Here is a 22,093-nt window from a genome sequence, read left to right on the forward strand (position 1 = left end):
TTCCATACTCTGTGATGGAAATGAAAAATATTGTTTGAAATTGGATCTGCTAGAAAAAGCTGCCAATATTAATCCATTACATATCTCAACTAGTGCCAATGAAAATGATGTTTCATAATCATTCTTATAAATCCTTCCGTCTATATCCATGCTGAATGATTTATACACTTTCCATGTGTCTTTTCCAGTATAATATATACTTACCCTTCTGATCACCATTTCTGAACACTTATTTGCCGTACATTTGCTTACGATTTGATCAATCGTTATTGATAGAAGTATATTCCATGTGGAATGTAAATATAAGTGAAAATCCAACTCCCATCTAACAGCAAATGGTTCCATGGTGTAATGGTTAGCACTCTGGACTCTGAATCCAGTGGTCCGAGTTCAAATCTTGGTGGGACCTGTTTTTCGCTAATTTCTTAACTTTATCAATTGTTTATTTTTATACACAAGTTTTAATTAAACAAACTGGTAATACTCAGAAGTAGGGAAGGTTTTAATACTAGAGGCTAGGACCATCTGAATTTGGGTGCACCTTGACGCTGGTCGAATGGCTTTTACACTTTATTTTTTATTACAAACAATCTTTACTAAGTGTCCAATATTATTTATATGCTCAATTGCTCTTACTTATTCACTTACCGCAGGGTATATGTTTATTTTCTTTCTTTCTTAGGTTTTTACAAAGTAACACTCAGAAGTAGGGAAATTGGATCCTTTTGCTACTTTTAAGAATTCTGGTGAAAATGGAATAAACATAAGTTTCAGCAAATATCTTTATTTTCACGGCAAAACGCAGATAACATTGACAATTAGAAAAATACTTGATAAATCTGCTAAATAAGTCACAGGAGACCATAGTGATATAATTTATGTTGAAAAAACAGAGACAGAAATATTAACACTTGGCAGCAATAAAATCCAAAGAGACTGAAGATTAAATGCAGCCTGAGTGGGCAACCCCTATTTATAATAACAATGGCCGGACCGTACATGACAGCACTTTCTTCCCAGTGTGTCCCCATCACTCCTCCTGTAACTGGTGAACTATGTGTCACTCTGTAATGTCTGATTTGGTCTGCACATGCCCTCGCTTAATTGTAAAGTGTTACAGAATATGTCAGCTTATCTAAAAAAGAATTATGTTATAATTCAAGTGATACGGCAATTGCAAATCCAAATCACCTAAAGGAACTGCTAAATACAGTAAAAAAAGAAAATATTTGTAAAAATAAGGAAAACTATATCTAAAAGCTCAAATCACCCACCTTTTTTTCAATGAAATTACACATACTTGGTAATGCCAAGTCCAGAAAAGTCCAATCTTTAATGAGAAAAAAATTAAAAGTCAGAAATGAGATTTTTATTTTGGCCTCTGCAACACCTGAAAAATGCAATGAGAGGCAATCAAAACATTGTATTTACCCCATAATGGCAGATGTGGGGGTGAATGAATTTTTTTCACAATTTTGCCTCACTTGAAATTTTGCACAGCATAATAAAATTAACGCTGTCATTCAAAAGTACAACTCACCGTGAAAAACAAGCCCTCATATGGCTCGATCAACAGAAAAATAAAAAGTTATGGCTCTTTGAAGACGAGAAGAAAAGCAAAGCGCAAAAATGGAAAATTGCCATAATGAGAAGGGGTTAAATAATGTCATCATAGTCACCTCAAAGTAAAGACGAGGCACTACTGGGATTTGAACTCACAATCTCCTGTTATCCTACTAATATTATAAATGTGAAAGTTTGTGAGTATGTATGTTTATTACTTTTTCACGAAAAAACTACAGGACGGATTTGCATGAAACTTTACAGTAATATATATTATACATCGGAATAACATATAGGCTACAATTTGTAATGATTTTATGTAATTTTGGTCATAATATAACGATACATGTCAATTAAGTCGGAAAAAAATATGGCCTCTGAGAGCTATCTTGGCGTACGCTGCCTAAACCGTTGGAGTTCCACAAAGATGATGTACCGTAGAATTGTTTGTCTTGAATAGTTCTAAATAAAAGTCCGCAACAGCATATATCTACCTTTTATGTGGAAGCCACTATGACCAAAATTGTGAACCATAAATGTAATTAAATTAGATACTATTTTACAATTTTACAATGCACATTTTAGTATATTTATCAAACTCTTATATACACACATACACAGGTGATATTTAAATGGCTGATCTACAGCAGTCAAAAGAGATTGATAATACAATAATTTGCCCATAGTGGATCATTGTATAGTGAGGTCACAGTTGCCGCCTGTCCACAGTCAGAATACAGGGGTGATCATATACCGTGGCCAGGTACAAGAGTGGCACAGGGGGTTCACACACGACCCCTAGGGACTGACATTTCCTAGAAACTTTGGCAGCTGTCAGTCATGAGCTCACCCTGATACATTACACTCTGGAAACAGCTGAAGGGAGAAGGATAATTTATGACATTTTCTCAGACTTAAAAAAAAAATAAATAAAAAAAATAGCCCAGAAAACAGCCCATATGTCACGAACAGGTTACTAGGGAACTACACGTCCCAGCACGGCCTGCCCGCACCCACAGCCCGGGGGGAGTGTGAGGCTTCCTCCTGCAGGTTGCCCGGGGGCACCGGGCCATCATTGTCCTCACACAGGGGGTCCCCGCCGCCATTGTCCCTCCACATAACACCGTATAATAAAACATGCGCTCACCTGCGCCAGCTGCTGCAGCCGGGAAAGTTCCGAGCACCTCACCTGGGCGGAGGGGAAGTGACTCACACACGGGGAGGGGCAGTAACCTGAGCGCGGCTCCATGGAGGATGCACACACTGCAGCCTGACAGCACCGGCAGCAGCGCTACACGAATGGCGTCCTCCGCTCCTGTGTGCAGCACAGCCCTGTGTGTGTGCAGCGCAGTATGTCACCCACAGCACCAGCAGGCTGCTCTCAGCTCCCACAGAGCACTGGGAATGGTTGCTATGGGTAACCGCGCCACAGCTGCTCCTCATAGACCAGTCCTATACAACTGATATCGTCTGTACAGCGATCGTAATATAACTAATAGATTGTTTTAGTATTTTGCATGAACTTTACTAAGTACCTATTTTGTAATTAGTACTTGTAAAAATGCCGCGAAAGCATAAGTCTAACATTTCGCAAAGCTCTAATAAAGCCCGAGCTATGAAAATAATTAGACGTGATGAGACGTCTCAACAAGCCGAGCAACGAAGGCTTGAGCAGGCGGTGCGTTGGGCGGCACATAGAGCTGCAGAGACTCCAGAAAAATCCCAAGCCCGACGTGAATGGAATGCAGAGTTTTTGGCATCTCAATGGGCTGCTGAAACTCAAGAACAGTCTCAAGCCCGACGTGAACAGCATGCGGAGTATCTGGCGTCTCAACGGTCTGCTGAAACTCCAGAACAATCCCAAGCTCGACGTCAGCAGCAAGCAACTTACATGGCATCCCAAAGAGCCACTGAAACTTATGAAATGGCCGAATCTCGCAGACGCACTGTTGCTGAAAGGGCAGCACAGCGACGTCAAACATTTACAAGAAATACATGGATATTGTTTAATAAAGCTGCATTTGAGTATGACGAGACTCTTGATTATGAAACTCACAAGCTTATAAAAATAGAAGCAATGACCATAGATTTTAAATATTGCGGAGCTCTTAAGTGGAAAGAGGAAGCAGCAGGTATGTGTTGTTTGGGCGGGAAAGTAGCTCTTCCTTACATAGACGAGCCAGTTCAACCTTTAAAAGAGATTTTCTCTAATGAAACTGATGAATCTCGCCTTTTTCTAAATAATATAAGAACTTCAACATGTGCTTTCATATGACGACTTTTAGAGCAGATCAAATTGTCTCAATGCCAGGGTTTTGCCCGACCTTTACAATACAAGGACAAGTATACCACCGTATCGGTTCTTTAATTCCTACGTCCATTTCGCAACCACAATTTTTACAAGTTTATTTAATAGGTGACGAAGAAGAACAAATCAACAGGCGTACTGAGTGCGTGCAAAGCGTAGATAGAAACTTAGTTAAAAAATTACAACGAGTACTTCACGACCACAACATTTTGGTGCATGAATTTAAAGCGGCTAGAGACAGAATGATCAATGACGATCATTTCAAAGTAGTGATTCACCCAGACCATGTACCACGTGGTCAACAAGAGAGACGATTCAATGCCCCTACTACAAATGAAATAGCTGCTGTAATAGTTAGTAGCGAACAAACTATGTCTCGGGACATCGTTGTGCAGCCGTGCGATGGCATTCTCACTAGGGTTCCCGATACACATAGATTCTATGACGCTCTCGAGTACCCAATTATTTTTTGGAAAGAACAAGAGGGGTACAGCATTGATATTCCTCAGATAAATCCAATTACCAAACAAGCAATGCCAAGCAAAAAGGTGTCCTGCAAAGATTTTTATGCCTTTCACTTGATGGTCCGTCGCAGCGATTTTAATTTGATGCTTAAGTGTAGGCTCCTACTTCATCAGTTTCTGGTCGACATGTATGTAAAGATGGAAAGTAAGCGCTTAAGGTTCATTTCTTTAAATAAAAAAAAACTGCGCGCAGAAAATTATATTCACTTGCAAGATGCAATAAGAAATGATGCGGATTTGGATCCAAATAACTTAGGTCAGATGGTGATTCTCCCGTCATCATTTGTAAATAGCCCGAGATACCTACACGAATACACACAAGATGCGTTCACATACGTACGTAATTATGGGAGGCCTGATTTATTTATTACAATGACTTGCAACCCCGCTTGGCCAGAAATCACCAAAGAGCTTATGGCTGGTCAAAATTCAACGGACAGACATGACTTAACAGCTCGAGTATTTAGAATAAAAGTACAGAAGTTGGTAGCTCTACTTACAAAAGGTAACATATTTGGTGATATGCAATGCGTCATGTACTCGATCGAGTGGCAAAAGCGAGGTTTGCCTCATGTGCACTTACTGCTGTGGTTAAAGGAAAAATTGCATCCAAACCAAATTGACGAAATCACATGTGCTGAGATACCCAACCCAGAAACCGATCAAAAGCTCTATGATACAGTGACAAAGAATATGATTCACGGGCCATGTGGTACATTCAATTCTTCATTGCCATGCATGAAGGAAGGAAAATGTACCAAAAAATATCCGAGGAAGCTTTTAAAAGATACTCAAACCAATGACAAAGGTTATCCTTTGTACAGGTGCAGAGCACCAGAGGATGGTGGACGCACGACGATTATAAAAACCCGTAGAGGAACACAGGAAATATTGGTGGACAATAGCTGGGTGGTCCCATATTCTCCACTCTTATCAAAAATTTTTAATTCTCATTTAAATGTAGAGTTCTGTAATACGGTACAGGCGATAAAATATATTTGTAAATATATTAATAAGGGTAGCGACCAGGCTATTTTTAACATCCGCCAGCAAGGGAATGTTAACATTGACCCAAGAGATGAGGTGCAGCCCTTTAGAACCGGCCGATATGTTAGTAGTAACGAAGCAGCGTGGCGGATCTTAGGTCTGCCTCTGCACGAGAGACACCCAACCGTCACTCATCTCGCGATTCATTTACCCAATGGCGAGAGGGTTTACTTTACGGAAAAAATTTTTAGAGAGAGGTTAGAAGCACCACCTAAAACTACACTAACTGCATTTTTCCTGTTGTGCCAAAGTGATACGTTTGCAAAAACATTACTTTACATTGATGTGCCTCGCTACTATGCTTGGAATGTGGCACGGAAGCAATGGAAACGTCGTTTACAAGGAACACCTGTCGATTGCTGGCCAGGTGTGAAGGCAGGAGACGCTCTAGGTCGCATTTACACGGTGCTTGTTAGCAATTTTGAATGTTATTGCTTGCGTATGCTGCTGAATGTAATAAGGGGTCCAACCAACTTCTCGGATTTAAAAACATTTGGAGGTCAAGAACTTGCAACTTTTTGGCAGGTGTGTGAGAAGATGGCATTGTAGGAAGATGATAACCACTGGGATACCACCTTAGAAGAGGCCGTGCTATGTCGCTCCCCTGCGCAAATAAGAGAGCTGTTTGCCATATTGATATGCACTTGCGGTTTATCCAATCTGCTACAACTCTGGCGCAAGTATAAAACTGTGTTATCACACAGATTTGAAAGAATGGATCACGTTAACGATGATCTTTATTTCAATGAGGCATTGGGGCTTATCGAGGACAAAATATGAATAATTTCTGGAAAGAAATTGTCTGATTTTGGTCAGCCCTCACCGCGGCATAGAGGAGAGCTGTCGAACGAGTTGGTAAAAGAGCTAAGCTATGATACCAACGTTGGACGCTCACGTTTGCTACCCGATCAAAGAGAGATTTATCACAAAATAGTAGGACGAGTTGAGAATGGTGAAGGCGGACTTTTTTTCCTTGATGCCCCGGGTGGTACAGGAAAAACTTTCTTGCTTAATTTACTTTTAGCAAAAATTCGTAGCGGTCATAACGTTGCATTAGCTGTGGCTTCCTCTGGAATTGCTGCAACATTGCTAAGCGGTGGATGGACGGCACATTCAGTCTTTAAATTACCTCTTAATCTGGTGAACAAAGAAACCCCACCGTGTAATATCAGCAAGGCCAGCGCCCGTGGCCTCCTGTTGCAACAGTGCAAACTAATCGTGTGGGACAAGTGCACAATGTCACACAAATGCGCCATCGAAGCTCTTGATCGTTGTCTACAAGACTTACACAGTAAACAAACAATAATGGGTGGTGTGGTTGTTTTATTGGCTGGGGACTTTAGGCAAACTTTGACTGTCATCGAGCGAGGCACTGCAGCAGACGAAATTAACGCATGTCTGAAATCCTCATATTTATGGACCAAAGTTGAAAAGCTGCACCTCACCATCAACATGCGTGTCCAGTTATTCAGTGATCTAGAGTCTGGCGCGTACGCTGAGAAACTGCTCGAGATCGGTGAAGGTCCAATCGAAACTGACGAAGAAGGTATGGTTCTATTCACTAACCAATTTTGTCATGTTGTGGATTCGGAAGACGCACTTATTGCTCTAGTTTTTCCAAATTTGCAACAAAACATCCACCATGAAAATTGGCTATGTGAAAGAACTATACTAGCACCAAGAAATGAAACAGTTGCGAAAATCAATAAAATTATCTTGGACCAAGTAACCAGCGATGCAACAACCTACAACTCCATCGACACAGTCATGTCATCTGAAGACTGTACGAGCTACCCTGTGGAGTTTCTTAACTCTTTGGAGCTATCCGGGGTCCCATCTCATAAGCTCGAATTAAAGGTCGGTATACCCGTTTTGTTAATGCGCAACTTGGACGCCCCGAGATTATGTAATGGCACTAGATTGCGAGTCACTGAACTAGGCAGGCACATTGTAAAGGCCACAATTTTAACTGGAGAAGCTAAGGGTGAAAATATTCTTATACCACGCATCCCAATAATACCCAATAACTTACCCTTTAATTTCAAACGTTTGCAGTTCCCACTTAAAGTTGCATTTTCAATGACCATCAATAAATCGCAAGGGCAAACTTTGAAGGTAGCGGGGATACATTTAGGCACACCCTGTTTTTCCCACGGTCAGCTATACGTAGCTTGCTCACGTGTTTCTAAATCGCAAAATCTACATATTTTCGCTGAACGAAAGAAATCAAATAACATAGTTTACAGGAGTATATTGCAGTAAAAACACATAGATAAATTACCTGCAGATGTCCATTATTCCAATTACATACTAATTCTTTACTAACACGAACAATATTAAACGCAAGTAACTTCAGTACGTCCTGTTTATTAACCAGTGTTTAGTAATCAGTTTGTGATGAAATTTGATATGGATAATTTCAAGCCTGGGGAAGGACATAGGGCTACTTTTAATAAACACACCATACGGGCGAAGATTATATAAAAACTGTAAACCTGATTGACTGACACCTAGCGGTCAGCGCACAGCCAAAACCACTGAACTTAGCATCTTGAAATTTGCAGATAGTGCTCATTTAAGCTATAATAGAACCTAAGAAAGGAATTTTGATAATTCCACCCTCAAGAGTTTCCCTCTTAATATTATAGGGGTTCAAAGATTGTATGGAATCCGTCAGTTTTGAAGTTAGACATCTGAAATTTTGGATGTACGAGTAACTAAATAAGATTATTTTTTTTTACTATTAAAATGATCTGTCACGAAACTTAATGTGGCAGACCAAATTCCGCGGGTAAAAGCTAGTGCTTTATAAAGAGAGTCAAAATCATCTGGTGCTGTGGCTTAGTTGGTTAAAGCACCTGTCTAGTAAACAGGAGATCCTGAGTTCGAATCTCAGCAGTGCCTTGTACTTTTCTTATATTCTCTTTATTATCAAACTAGTAGATTGTGCGCACCAATATAATCATCTGGCCTCTCTAAACTCAATTTTCAAATAATCATTTTCTACTGATATAATTAAAAGAAAAGAGATGCGCTGCAAACTATTCATAAAATACAAAAAGAGTGATTCCTACCAGTCTTAAATAAAATGGTAGTCTGCACTTCAGATATACGCATACTGCTTCTAGGGGTCCTTTGAAGGAGTCACAACTGCAACTAGAGGTGATGGACAAGTGCCAGAGTCTGTAGAAGGAGCCGTGGGTATTGCCGAAAATGGGTACAGATAGAGGAGATAGAGGGCTGCAGAGACTCTCAAAGACTTGGGCTTTCAGGTATATGCAATCATTGCACTAGGTGGTTCATGGGTGAGAAGAACTGCAGACAGCCTCATAGGTCACACCTGCAGGACAGCTGATGATCAAGGATGTGAGCGCTTAGTATCTGTGTGACATCACCACAGCTGGGGGATTCCACTGAGGAAAAACAGTCCGACGCGTTTCCGAGGTCACGGCCTCCTTCGTCAGGGATTTTCAGACACAGGGTGCTTCCTTGCATATATAGGTGGATAATCATCCCATAAATTAGCAAAAAAAAAAAACATATATATACATACAGTGCTGCCCAAAAGTATTGGCACCCCTGCAATTCTGTTAGATAATACTCAGTTTCTTCCTGAAAATGTTTGCAATCACAAATTCTTTGGTCTTATTATCTTCATTTACTTTGTCTTCAATGAAAAAAACACCAAAAGAATTGTCCTAAAGCCAAATTGGATATAATTCCACACCAAACCTAAAAAAGGGGGTTTACAAAAGTATTGGCACCCTTTGAAAAATCATGTGATGCTTCTCTAATTCGTGTAATTAACAGCACCTGTAACTTACCTGTGGCACCATTAGAAAAAGATAGTACTGATTCTTTCGCCATCTGGCAAGTAAGATAGCCCCTATATAAAGAAAATGGGGTAATAAATGAGAAATGGACAAAAAGTTTTTTTCCTTGCAAGGTGTGTACTATGTGCAAAGCAACTAAGGCGAAGGAATCAGTACTATCTTTTTCTAATGATGAAGAAACAATCAGTATTTATACACTAATATCTTGTCAATCAAGAGGAATCATTTATTGTATACAATGTCCTTGTAATAAGCTCTATATAGGGAGAACAAAAAGACAATTAAAGGTGAGATTAAAAGAACATGCAAACAATATTATAAAACAATATACAGCTCATCCGCTTTCTTTACATTATAAAATGGCCCGTAAAGTTAAATTAATAGGCAGCAAATTCTGGGGAATTGAGCAAATAAAAAAACATTGGAGAGGTGTTGATTATGTCAAACTAATGTCAAAAGCGGAAAGGAGATGCATATTCAGAATGAACTCACTGAAACCACATGGCCTCAATAGTGAGATCCAGCTTTTTGATTTTAATTACATTTTTTCTTTTTTTTTTTCTTTTTGCAGTTTTTTCTTTTTTTTTGCTAATTTATGGGATGATTATAAAACTATATATGCAAGGGAGCGCCCTGTGTCTGCAAATCCCTGACGAAGGAGCCCGTGATCTTGAAAACGCATCGGAAAAGCTCTGGACTGTTTTTCCCTCAGTGGAAACCCCCAGCTGTTGTGACGTCACACAGATACTAAGCGCTCACATCATTGATCATCATCTTTGATGCATGTGTGACCAGCTGGCACACCTATTAGGCTGTCTGCAGTTCTTCTCACCCATGATCTTCATCCATGTATCCACCTAGTGCCACGGCTGCATGTACCTGAAAGCCCGAGTCTCTGAGTTGTCTAGTGCCCATGAAACAGAAATGCTCATGATTTTTTCTGTATCTCCCTGGCAGGAAAAACACATGCGGATTTTACATGCGTTTTTCCTGACAGTTAGAAGCGCTTGTCAAGCGTTTCTACATACATTTTCGCATGCGGTTTCTCAAGCGCTTATCCAAGCGATCTTAGCATCACTTGGAAAAATGCTTGACAACTTCGTCACACTATATAAATCCATGCAACCGGCATGGATTTATATAGTGTGACCAAGTTAATAGTTAAAAAAAGAATAAAAATGGTAAAAAATAAAAAAATGACTAAATGACGTCATGGAAGGTCCCTTTACACCATCACATGCCGTCCAAGACACCAGACGCACCAGAGAGAAGACCGGGGGCCATCAGAAAGTGAGTATAATGCATATTTTTATTTTAAATTATTTTATTTAACAGGTACTATGGTACCTGGGTCTGGTGGAGAATTGAATCGCTTAATATCCGCATGTGCACATGTTGCTATGTGAATATTAAGCAATTGAATGCAAGTCAATGGTGGCAATTACTCCGCGTATCCGCAAAAATAATGGACATGCAGCGGATTTCTCCACAATGATAATCCACAGCGGCAATTTCCACAGCATGCGCATTGCACATGAGGATTATCATTGGGGACCATGGGGCATGTATTACCAAGCATCTTTCTTAAGCGTTTTCGCTGCCGAAATTCCGCAGAAAAAATGCTTTAAAAACAGATAGTGGGCATGCAGCCAGAGTCTCTGCAGCCTTCTATCTCCGGCGTTAACATGCCATCTAAACCCATTTTCTGCAATACTCACGGCTCGTTCTACAGACTCCGGCACTTGTTCATCACCTCTAGTTGCAGTTGTGACTTCTTCAAAGGACCCCTGGAAGCTGCATGCGTATATCTGAAGTGCTTCATTTGGACTACCATTTTCTTTAAGACAGATATGAATCACTCTTTTTGTAATTTATGAGTGGTTTGCAGGGCATTTCTTTTCTTTTAATCATTTCATTATTACGTGCACCAGGACATACGATGCTTTGAGATTGCGGCTCTTTGCCTATCTGATCTTACTATAGCAGCAGCGCTACTGCAGTTTTTTTTTTACATTCTCTACTGATGCTTTCTAATCTAAGGATCAAAAAAATCTTGTCTTTTACTAATTGATTTCTAAAATAAATGCACATATTATCATAATTGATTTTAGGAATGTAAATCTGTAAAGCAGAATCATTTACATCTTGTTCTTGGTGCAAACGACATTTGTAGAGACTGTCGAAAAACTTCTTTCTGGAGATACACACCCGAATCAGTTGTGTGACTTTTTTAGACACGTTTCAGGACAATAGCTGAAGACACACACTGTCTTGTGATTGTAAACTGGTTCAGAAGAGGAAAATAGAAAAAAAGTGCCAATGGAACCCACATCCACAAGGGTGGCAAAGCCTTCAATATCATATTTTGCAGACTATAAGAAGCACCAGACTATAAGACACACTCAAAATTTTGGAGAGGAAAATAGCAGGATGTCAGGAGGCAGGATCGCTGCTACAGGAATCTGGTAGCGGCGGCAGGAGTGGGGCGATGCTGTGAGCCCTGGACTGGGAGGAGATGTTCAGCGGTGTGAGGCTCCGGGCTTTTAGAAAATGTCGGCAGAGTGCCCGCACTTCCCATTGTTCACTGTTGTGGTTTTCGGTAAAATGGCTGTCGGAGGCAATGCCTGTGCAGATTAAAGTCTCAGGTCTCACGGTACCTGAACATCAAACCACACCAGTTGTACTTAAACCTACACCAGTGTCTGTATTAGTTAGCATTTCAGAGTCTGTACTGTCAGAGCCTGTTCCAGTAACCAATTCCTATACTGCCTGTGACTTCGATCAGTGTCTACTCTGCCCGATCAACCAGAAGACATGTTAGCTGAACAGTGTCCAAATCCTATCCTGCCAGTGACTCCAAGCCCGTGTGTGTGTGTCTGTGATCCTGACCCCTGAAGTCAGGAGCTGCAGTACCAGGGACTGTCTAGGAGTGGTACTTGGTAGCTACAGGCATAAACTTCTTTTGATATGTCTCCTCTTTCCATTTGATATACATTTCTGTGTTCCTTTTTGTCAAGAGTTTAAGTTCTGTGTTCTTCCATCCTTGTCTCCTTAAATGCTTCCAATTCTTCCTTCACTTCGGGATTGTTACTGATTGTGCAGTGAGAATTTCATTTAGCAAAATCTCCCATCCTTCTTGGACATTTCTGACCTTTAGAACTTCCAGAGATTTGACCTTTCCTACCCTCTTTCTGAGTCCATTAAAATCTGCCTTTCTGTAGTCCAACCTTGAAGTCTGAGTTTTTCTAGTTTTTTTCTCTTGAATTCTAAAATTCAAGGATAGCATGATCGCTGACTCCTCAATTCTCAGCCACTATTACTTCCTCAACCTTTTCTTCACTGTTCTTGAAAGTTAGGACCAAATAAAAGTTGGCAGTGGTGAGATTCAAACCCACACCTCTAGAAAGACTGGAGCCTTCAAACAGCACCTTGGACCACTCGGCCACAATACCTCATATAGATGTGCATCCTTATTTAATTCAGAAGTTTGCTAATGATGTAAGTGGCAGAAAACACCTGATATCCAATTAGACAAAAATACAAATGTTATTATGCATTAGCAACATAGTTATCAGGGATATGTTTGTGTATTGAATCTGGGGCACCATTATCAAATAACATATGACTTGTATCCAGATATTTTACTAATTTTCCCTCTGTTGGCTCATCCTCTAATTTCTAGTTATCTTTGAATTAGGTGGTATGGATTACTTGTGTAATGGTTAATTTTTATATCCAGATACATTATTATTATTTAGGAAAACAATTGTAACTATTCTATGTCTGAAGTTTTAGTGTAAGACTTGTATTATGGAATGTCTGACTAAGATACTAGTTTCCTGTGAATTCCCTGACAAGAAGGTTTTACGTTGGGCCAAGGGAAGTGTGTTATCACTGATTTTCTATTTCAGTTTCCTTTTTAGTTGTATGTCAGAAATGTAGTTCCGCTTTTTGTCTAGCTAAAAAATGTCTTTGTTGCCACACCAGAAAACTCTATCTGCTGACAATGCATGTCGCATGTATTTTGTCTCTCTCCCTTCATCGATGAAGTATTTTAATTTGAATTTCCCTGGTATTGTGAAGCCTGTTACGGGTCCGGGTGGTGGAACCTCTGTACTTCGGTGCAAGGAGGGACCAGAGGGGCATAACTTAGTGCCCACACTGATTGACCCAGGTCACATGGTGGCTTAGTCGACTCAGTGAACCAGAGAGGGACCAGGCAGGTGAACCAGGTGTCACTCTGGGACTGACCTTGTGTGAGAGCAGGTGACTCCCACAGGTCAGATGACAGGAGCTGACCGGTACAGCGGATGAGCATGGCAGGAAGGCTGGCAGGTGATCCGGGTAGATAAGCAGGCAGGTATGGCTGATAGCCAGACAGGTGCTCTGGGTAGGCAAGCAGGCGGGTACAGCAGATAGCCAGACATGTGCTCCTGGTAGGCAGGCTGGTGGGCACTGCAGATAGACAGACTGGAGGGCAGGACTGTTAGACTGGAGGGCAGAACTGTTTGACAGACTGGTGGACAGGACTGTTAGATACACTGGCGGGCAAGACTGACAGGCAGCGGGACCTGAGGGCTGAAGGAAGTGTTAGCAGACAAAACAACAGCCTTGCACAGGCACCTCTATTTTGGAGGAGGTGCCTTATAAAGGGGAATTCCTCCGGCCATTGGCAAGGGACTCTTTAGGACGATGCATGCTGCCCCTTCAAGAGGGAGGGAGCGTGCACATTCCATAAGCACAGTGCCCGGTAAGTGTGATTGCCTATATCAGAGGAATCCTTCACGGTAAGGTAGTGCTCTGAGGGTGTTGAATTCCCCTGTAAATTGATAAGGACACCCTCAAGAAAGGGGTAGCTGAAGGCAGTTTTTAGCCTGAATACAGCAGGGGAATTAATATCAGCGATTGTGCAGTGTGCATTGAGTGACTGACGTATTGATAAGTCGTTTTTGATGAATCAGAATCGTTGAAGTAGCTGAAGTTTTTGCTCAGCCTGTATACCCAGACCAGGAAACATAGTATAAAAAGTAACACATTACAGATATAATTGTCATGCAGTGCCTTTACAAGGTGTAGAAGGAAAACCTTTGAATTGGGTAGTAAAAACATACCACTATGCCCCCACCTGCGTGACTTCCTTTTTTGTCCCGGAACTAACCCAGTTGATAGAGAAACTGCAGAGGCTACTATTTAATAATTGCAGAATACCTCAGGAAATGTTATATGATCATGCAGAAATAATTGCAATAGTAGGTGGAACAGTAGGCTTGGTATTGAGGAAATTTGGAATGGGAAAGTGGGGAAATCTGGAAGAGAAGGAATGGGAGAAATATATCTGCAATTGGTAAGGATGGTTGAAAGATAAAAACAAAATAGAGCAGGCTAGGATGTGGTTAGAAGTAGCAAAACGTCTCTCAATGAGTGAACACAAATCAGAGGAAGCCAGGCATGGAACTGTCTATGTAATCTATGATAGTTTGAAAAACTCTCAGACCCCTGTGGTCTCTGTACCTGATGTCAATTCTGCACCCCCTTCAGCACCCCCGCCTTATGCTGGGTCAATGGGATGGACTTGCAGACATTGTGGTCATCAGAATCCCCCTGGGGTTAATTGTTGTAGGTCCTGTGGGTCTTCAAATCCAGGGACAACACCCAGGGTGCCTCTGTTCCCTATAAGGACCACTAGTCATGTACAGTTTCAACCTCCTAGGATGGTTGATAATGTTCAGGTACACGATCCCCCCCAAGTATGGCCAATAGAAACATATCGGCATAGTCCCCCAGTGAACTTATTGCCCTCTCTAACCTGCTCCCAAATCCCCAAAAAACACCCTTAACATTCAGAATGTGCCTCCAGGGTGTTCAGAAGGCATATCAGGCCACATGGGTGATCTAGTTTTTGTCATTCTGCACAAAAGCAGTGACCCCTTACTTATGGAAATTGCTCAGATGCTGCCAGGTCAGAAACCAGCCATTAAAAAAACACAAGAGTCGGGTCGGGGGTTTATACAAAGGATACAAAACTGGGCAAGGGCAGAATAGGATAAAAAAACAAGAACTGTTACAAACTGTAGTACAGGATAAGGCTCAGTCAGTCTCAGGATATGCCTCTGTATTAATACAAACATGGTTGGATTTTGGATATGAGCATAATGATGATAAGGATCGCAGATTATTGTTGCAGTGTTTTATGAATGGTCTTAGACCTATGGTTCAGACTGTTTGACGCACTAGTCGCCCGGAGTGGCATAATATGCAAAGGGTTGATTTAAAGGAAATAGCCCGAGGTGCTGAACTAGAAAGAATGTCAAAGTAAAGGGTTAACTTGGCTCCTGTGCAGCCCAGGAAGGGAAGATGGGGGGGAGAGGAGGAAGTAATGACTAAGGAGGAAATAGAGATTACAGCAATGTAGAATGTTGGTCTTTCCGGCAAAAAGGACATCCATCCATCAAATGTCCCACAAAATCAACAGCAACTTCCCAGCCCCCTCCATAGGGAACTGGCAATCCAGATGTCTGAAAAAAAGTTGAAGAAACCAGCTTCCAAAAGTGCAAATATTTATTGAAGCAAATCCACGCAGTTTAATCTCACATGGAAAAAGCGCAACGCGTTTCGAACACAGAGCTGTGTTCTTTGTCAAAGCTAACATGCATATGACACTCTATAGTATTATATCCAATAACAACCAATCAGATCGATATGCTTGGTCACATGAGAGTGTGAACAGGGTGCATAATTAGTGTGAGCCAATCACATAAAATGGAAAAAACAATAAAACCATTATAGAGAGAAAGAACAAGAAAAGAGTTAAAATTCATTTTAACATAGAATGTTACATGAAATAGATAAAATAAACTGACAGAAACATGAAGCAGAATCAATAATGAAACATGATTTCACGACGTGCATTGAGTCCGTCTGGGAAACGGGATCCAAGGTTGTAAATCCAGAATGCTTCTCTGGTGAGTAAACGGTGTCTGGAATCTCCTCCTCGATGTGCAGGTTTAACCCTCTCTATACCAATGACCTGTAAAGAACTGCACGATCTCTGGTGAAATTGAATAAAATGCCTAGAGGCATGTGAAATATTACGGTTGGTACTAGAAAGAGAAGATATATCAGTTAAATGTTCTGAAATGCGAACTTTAAGATTTCTTGTTGTGCAACCAACATATTTAAGATCACAAATTTTACATAGAATTATATAAACCACATTCGTGCTGTTACAATTTATGTGTCCTTTGATTTTGAAAGTTTCTGTGTGGTTATAATTGAAAAATTCTTTAGTAGCTGATGTATATTTGCAGGTCCGACATCTATTTTGGCCGCACTTATAGAAACCAGAGTAATTTAGCCAAGTATTACTTTTTAAATTATTAGAGGAGAAAAAAGACGGTGAAACGATGTTACCAATAGTGACACCTCTCCTTGCTACTACAGAGCAATTGGATTGTAAAATTTTAGATAAAGTTGCATCCTCATACAAAATGGATATGTGTTTGAATAAAATAGATTTGATTATATTAAACTGAGGGCTATACTGCAATGACAGGACTAGTCTATTAGAATTATTTTGAACAATACGTGGTCCCAAATTTTGGTGTCTATTGTGTTTGATTATATGTTTGGCTCTACTCAGGGTCCATTTAGGATACCCCCTTTGTAAATGTTTGGACCATGTATGTGTAAGTTCTGTAAATAGAGTGTTTTCATCATTGCAGTTCCTTGCAACACGTGTGAATTCACCCACAGGTAATGCTTTGATAGTATGGGGCAGATGACTACTACTTGCATGCAAAATAGTATTTCCAGACTGTGGTTTACAGTAAGTTCTTATCAATATGTGTCAATCTAGGATGCCCCGCAAAATCAAATCCAGAAATGAAATGGCAGAAATTTCAACCCTTTGCGTAAATGTCAGATTGCAATGATTGACATCTAAATATTGCACAAAGTCGGGTATGGCAGACACATTGCCTGACCAAACGAACAGTAGGTCATCTATGTACCTGCCATACCAGACCAGGTGTTTGGTAAAAGGATTATCAGTACTGTAAAGGTAACCTTCCTCCCAATAGGCCATAACTAGATTGGCTAATGATGGAGAGTGTTTAGCACCCTTTGACACGCCTCTAGATTGTAAATAATATTGGCCATCAAAAGAAAAATAATTACATGTCATAAGAAAATTGACCACTTGTATAATAAATGTACATAGGTCTTCCGTATCATCACTGTATTTTTTCAAATGATATGAGAGTGCTTCCACTGCAATTTCTCGGGGGATTGAGGTATATAATGCCGTTACGTCACAAGCAAGCCATGCAAAATCTTGTCTCCAAACTATATTACACAGTTCTCCCAATACATCTCCAGTATCTTTGAGAAAACCAGCTGTTCGTTGTGATAATGGTTGCAAAAGCGAGTCAACCCACTCACTGAATCGTTCAGTGACCGATCCTATGCCCGAGATGATGGGCCTCATAGGGGGTGGGCTGACTCCCTTATGTACTTTGGGCAATGCGTGCATAATACGGGTGATTGGAAAATCTACCAAAAGGTAATCTCTTTGGTTTTTAGGTAATACACCCAACATATTACCGTCAATTACAATTTCATAGGTTTGTTTTTTAATATCTACAATCGGATCACACCTTAATTTACGATATGTGGATGAATCCTCCAATAAAGATGCAACCTGGGATCTATATGTGTCAGTGTCCAGCACAACTACTAAGCCCCCCTTATCAGCCATACGTATAAAAATATGTGGCATATTTCTCAATTCTTGCAATGCTTGATAGTGTAAAGATGATAAGTTATGGTGGGAACCATGATGCTTGACATCCTGTGCCCGCGATTTGAGCTCGCTTTCCATTGTATCCTGGAAGCGATACATACAGTCCACCCTTGTCTGTAAGGGATAAAAAGAAGGATTTCTAGTTTTGAACAAAGTAGACATCGAGGTTTGAATAGAAACCGGTTCCAAAGGATTCTGAAGATCCTGCAAATGCAATAAAGACATCTGTTCCTTGACATTCAAGTCTCTGTATTCATTGACAGTAATTTGAGGGAGTTCAGGTTGCTCATTATCCTCTGTTGTAAAGTGTTTTTTTATAGTAAGATTCCATATAAATCTATTCAAATCCAATAGAGTGGAGAAAAGGTTGAAATTACGGTCTGGTACAAAATTCAAGCCAAGTGAAAGAACTTGATCTTGTTTCTGAGTTAAAACTTGTTTTGACAAATTCAGAACATTGGATTTATGTGATGTTAAAAATATTTCTTTCAGCGAGTTGTCATGCCTGGGGGGTTTGCTGTGTTTGTGTCCTCCCCTCCTTTTCCGTTTTTTGTCTGTTTGTGGCTCTTGTAATATTTGGACTTGCGATAATAAGTGAGTGTCAGCCATGCCCGACTTTGTGCAATATTTAGATGTCAATCATTGCAATCTGACATTTACGCATAGCGTTGAAATTTCTGCCATTTCATTTCTGGATATGATTTTGCGGGGCATCCCAGATCAACACATATTGACTAGTACTTACTGTAAACCACAGTCTGGAAATACTATTTTGCATGCAAGTAGTAGTTATCCGCCCCATACTATCAAAGCATTACCTGTGGTGAATTCACATGTGTTGCAAGGAACTGCAATGATGAAAACACTCTATCTACAGAACTTACACATACATGGTCCAAACTTTCAGAAAGGGGGTATCCTAAATGGACCCTGAGTAGAGCCAAACATATAATCAAACACAATAGACACCAAAATTTGGGACCACGTATTGTTCAAAATAATTCTAATAGACTAGTCCTGTCATTGCAGTATAGCCCTCAGTTTAATATAATCAAATCTATTTTATTCAAACACATATCCATTTTGTATGAGGATGCAACTTTATCTAAAATTTTACAATCCAATTGCTCTGTAGTAGCAAGGAGAGGTGTCACTATTGGTAACATCGTTTCACCGTCTTTTTTCTCCTCTAATAATTTAAAAAGTAATACTTGGCTAAATTACTCTGGTTTCTATAAGTGCGGCCAAAATAGATGTCGGACCTGCAAATATACATCAGCTACTAAAGAATTTTTCAATTATAACCACACAGAAACTTTCAAAATCAAAGGACACATAAATTGTAACAGCACGAATGTGGTTTATATAATCCTATGTAAAACTTGTGATCTTAAATATGTTGGTTGCACAACAAGAAATCTTAAAGTTCGCATTTCAGAACATTTAACTGATATATCTTCGCTTTCTAGTACCAACCGTAATATTTCACATGCCTCTAGGCATTTTATTCAATTTCACCAGAGATCGTGCAGTTCTTTACAGGTCATTGGTATAGAGAGGGTTAAATCTGCCTGCCGAGGAGGAGATTCCAGACACCGTTTACTCACAAGAGAAGCATTCTGGATTTACAACCTTGGATCCCGTTTCCCAGACGGACTCAATGCACGCCGTGAAATCATGTTTCATTATTGATTCTACTTCATGTTTCTGTCAGTTTATTTTATCTATTTCATGTAACATTCTATGTTAAAATGAATTTTAACTCTTTTCTTGTTCTTTCTCTCTATAATGGTTTTATTGTTTTTTCCATTTTATGTGATTGGCTCACACTAATTATGCACCCTGTTCACACTCTCATGTGACCAAGCATATCGTTCTGATTGGTTGTTATTGGATATAATACTATAGAGTGTCATATGCATGTCAGCTTTGACAAAGAACACAGCTCTGTGTTCGAAATGCGTTGCGTTTTTTCCATGTGAGATTCCCCGATGTAATTTGGACATTTTTAAACTGCGTGGATTTGCTTCAATAAATATTTGCACTTTTGGAAGCTGGTTTCTTCAACTTTTTCTCATGCAAGCATGTGAGGCCACACGTACCCGTGCTTCCTTCCAAAGCCTACAGCAATCAGGTAAGCTGTATCTACTTTCCTCTTTTTTCAATCCAGATGTCTCCCTCTGACCCCTTGTCACCCCCAGGGACCCACACTCACTGTCCCCGTGTCCGTGGGGGAGGGACAAACTATTTCATTCATGGTAGACACTGGAGCAGCCCATACAGTATCAATGCAAGAACATGTTCCAGAGGACATTTTGTCCCCTGACTATGTGACTTGCGAAAGGGTAGAGGGACAACTTACTAAATTACAAATGACTCATCCTCTCCAGTTAAATTTGCATGACTTAATTTCAATTGTAACCCAGGTTTTAGTTTCTCCTAATGTGCTTTTTAATTTGTTGGGAACAGACGTATTGCAGAAAATTGGGGCCTGCATAGAATTCACTCCAAATGGCCCCAAGATGACCACCCCCTGGATGATGACACATTGTGTAGTCTTCTATCCCTAACATTTCCCACAGTTCTAGACCATATAGACTCTAAACCTCATTCCCATCCTGTTTGTCTTCAGGATATACACAGTCAATTCTAGGCATGTAGCAAACTTGATGTGGGAAAACTACCCATCCCTCCGGTGACTGTAAAACTTAAATCAGGTACCCAACCCCCCTGTAAAAATCAGTATCCTTCAAGTGCTGCTCAGGATGCGGCAATACATGAGAATGTCCAGGAGCTCTTGTTAAGAGGTCCAGTTATTCCTATAACCTCCCCAATTAACACTCCCCTTTACCCAGTCAAAAAGAATACCCCCCCTGGACAGCCAGTAGCTTATCGTATGGTACATGATCTTAGGGCAGTTAAAGCAATAACTATAGTGGATACTCCACTTGTACCCAACCCCCATACTTTCCTGAATCAGGTCCCCTCCACAGCCACCTGTTTCACATTGATTGATCTGGCCAATACTTTTTTCTCTGTCTTCTTGTCCATGGAGTGTACCTCTTATTTTGACTTCACCCACAGAGGTGCCCAATATGCATGGGCAATCCTTCCTCAGGGAGCTGCTAACTCGCCTTCCTTATTTTCCACATCCCTAAAGACTGTACTCGATAACTGGTGCCCCTTTGATTCATTCACCATACTCTTACAATATGTGGATGACCTTCTCCTTTGCTGCACCACTGACCAGATATGCCACAATGAATTTCAATCTCTGATATTCATAGCAGAAAATGGGTGCAAAGCTTCAAAAATAAACTCCAATTGTGCAAGTCCACAGTCACTTTCCTTGGGCATTGCCTGTCTATAGGTATTAAGCATCTCAGCCCAAGGAGGATTGAGGTGATATTAAAAATACCCCTTCCAAGATCTACCAAGTCCCTTTGGGCATTCTTGGGCCTAGTCCAGTACGGCCGTCTCTGGATACGAAATGCCTTTAGTATTATGGCCCCATTGTTCCAATGCTTCAAAACTGAGCCTTTCACCATTAATTCTAAGGCTATTGATGCATTTCACACCCTCAAGCTCACTCTTTCTGCCTCACCAGCTCTATGTATAATGAATTATGACAAGTTTTTAACTTTGTATTGCCACGAACAGGCTGAACATGCGTCTCGTTTCCTTACCCAAGAACATGGTGGTAGGCAACGCCCTCTAGGGTATTACTCTGTAACCATAGTGTTATCATCTGCACCCAGTACTAAGGAAAGATAGGGGGAGCTGTCCCTACCGTAAGACTAAGCTGAATCCCTACCATGTAGTGGGATGACTGTTCCTAGCGAACAGACCCGCTTAAGTGCTCGGCTAGTCTGAATGAAGACCTATAGCATAAGGGGAGGAGTCCCTGAAAGAAATAAGGACTGGGACAAAAATGGGACACCTCCTAAACAGAGAAGCTGTTGCAGAACACAAAAAGACAAACTGACAAAAAGGTACTAGAGGTCCCAGAAAGACCAAG

General features: G+C 40.6%; 2 non-coding genes across 2 annotated transcripts; both read left to right on the forward strand.

Moving 5' to 3' along the window:
* The first annotated feature begins 337 nt into the window (after nt 1–337).
* On the forward strand, nt 338–409 carry TRNAQ-CUG (transfer RNA glutamine (anticodon CUG)). Its single transcript has one exon. It is a non-coding gene; the product is annotated as a tRNA-Gln (tRNA).
* Nucleotides 410–8,272: 7,863 nt separating this feature from the next.
* Nucleotides 8,273–8,346, forward strand: TRNAT-AGU (transfer RNA threonine (anticodon AGU)). The gene has a single exon. It is a non-coding gene; the product is annotated as a tRNA-Thr (tRNA).
* The last annotated feature ends 13,747 nt before the right edge of the window (nt 8,347–22,093 follow it).

This window comes from Phyllobates terribilis, unplaced genomic scaffold (genome assembly GCF_046119375.1).
Source record: "Phyllobates terribilis strain yellow unplaced genomic scaffold, ASM4611937v1 Scaffold_11__3_contigs__length_659146591, whole genome shotgun sequence".
In the NCBI taxonomy this organism is placed as follows: Eukaryota; Metazoa; Chordata; class Amphibia; order Anura; family Dendrobatidae; genus Phyllobates; species Phyllobates terribilis.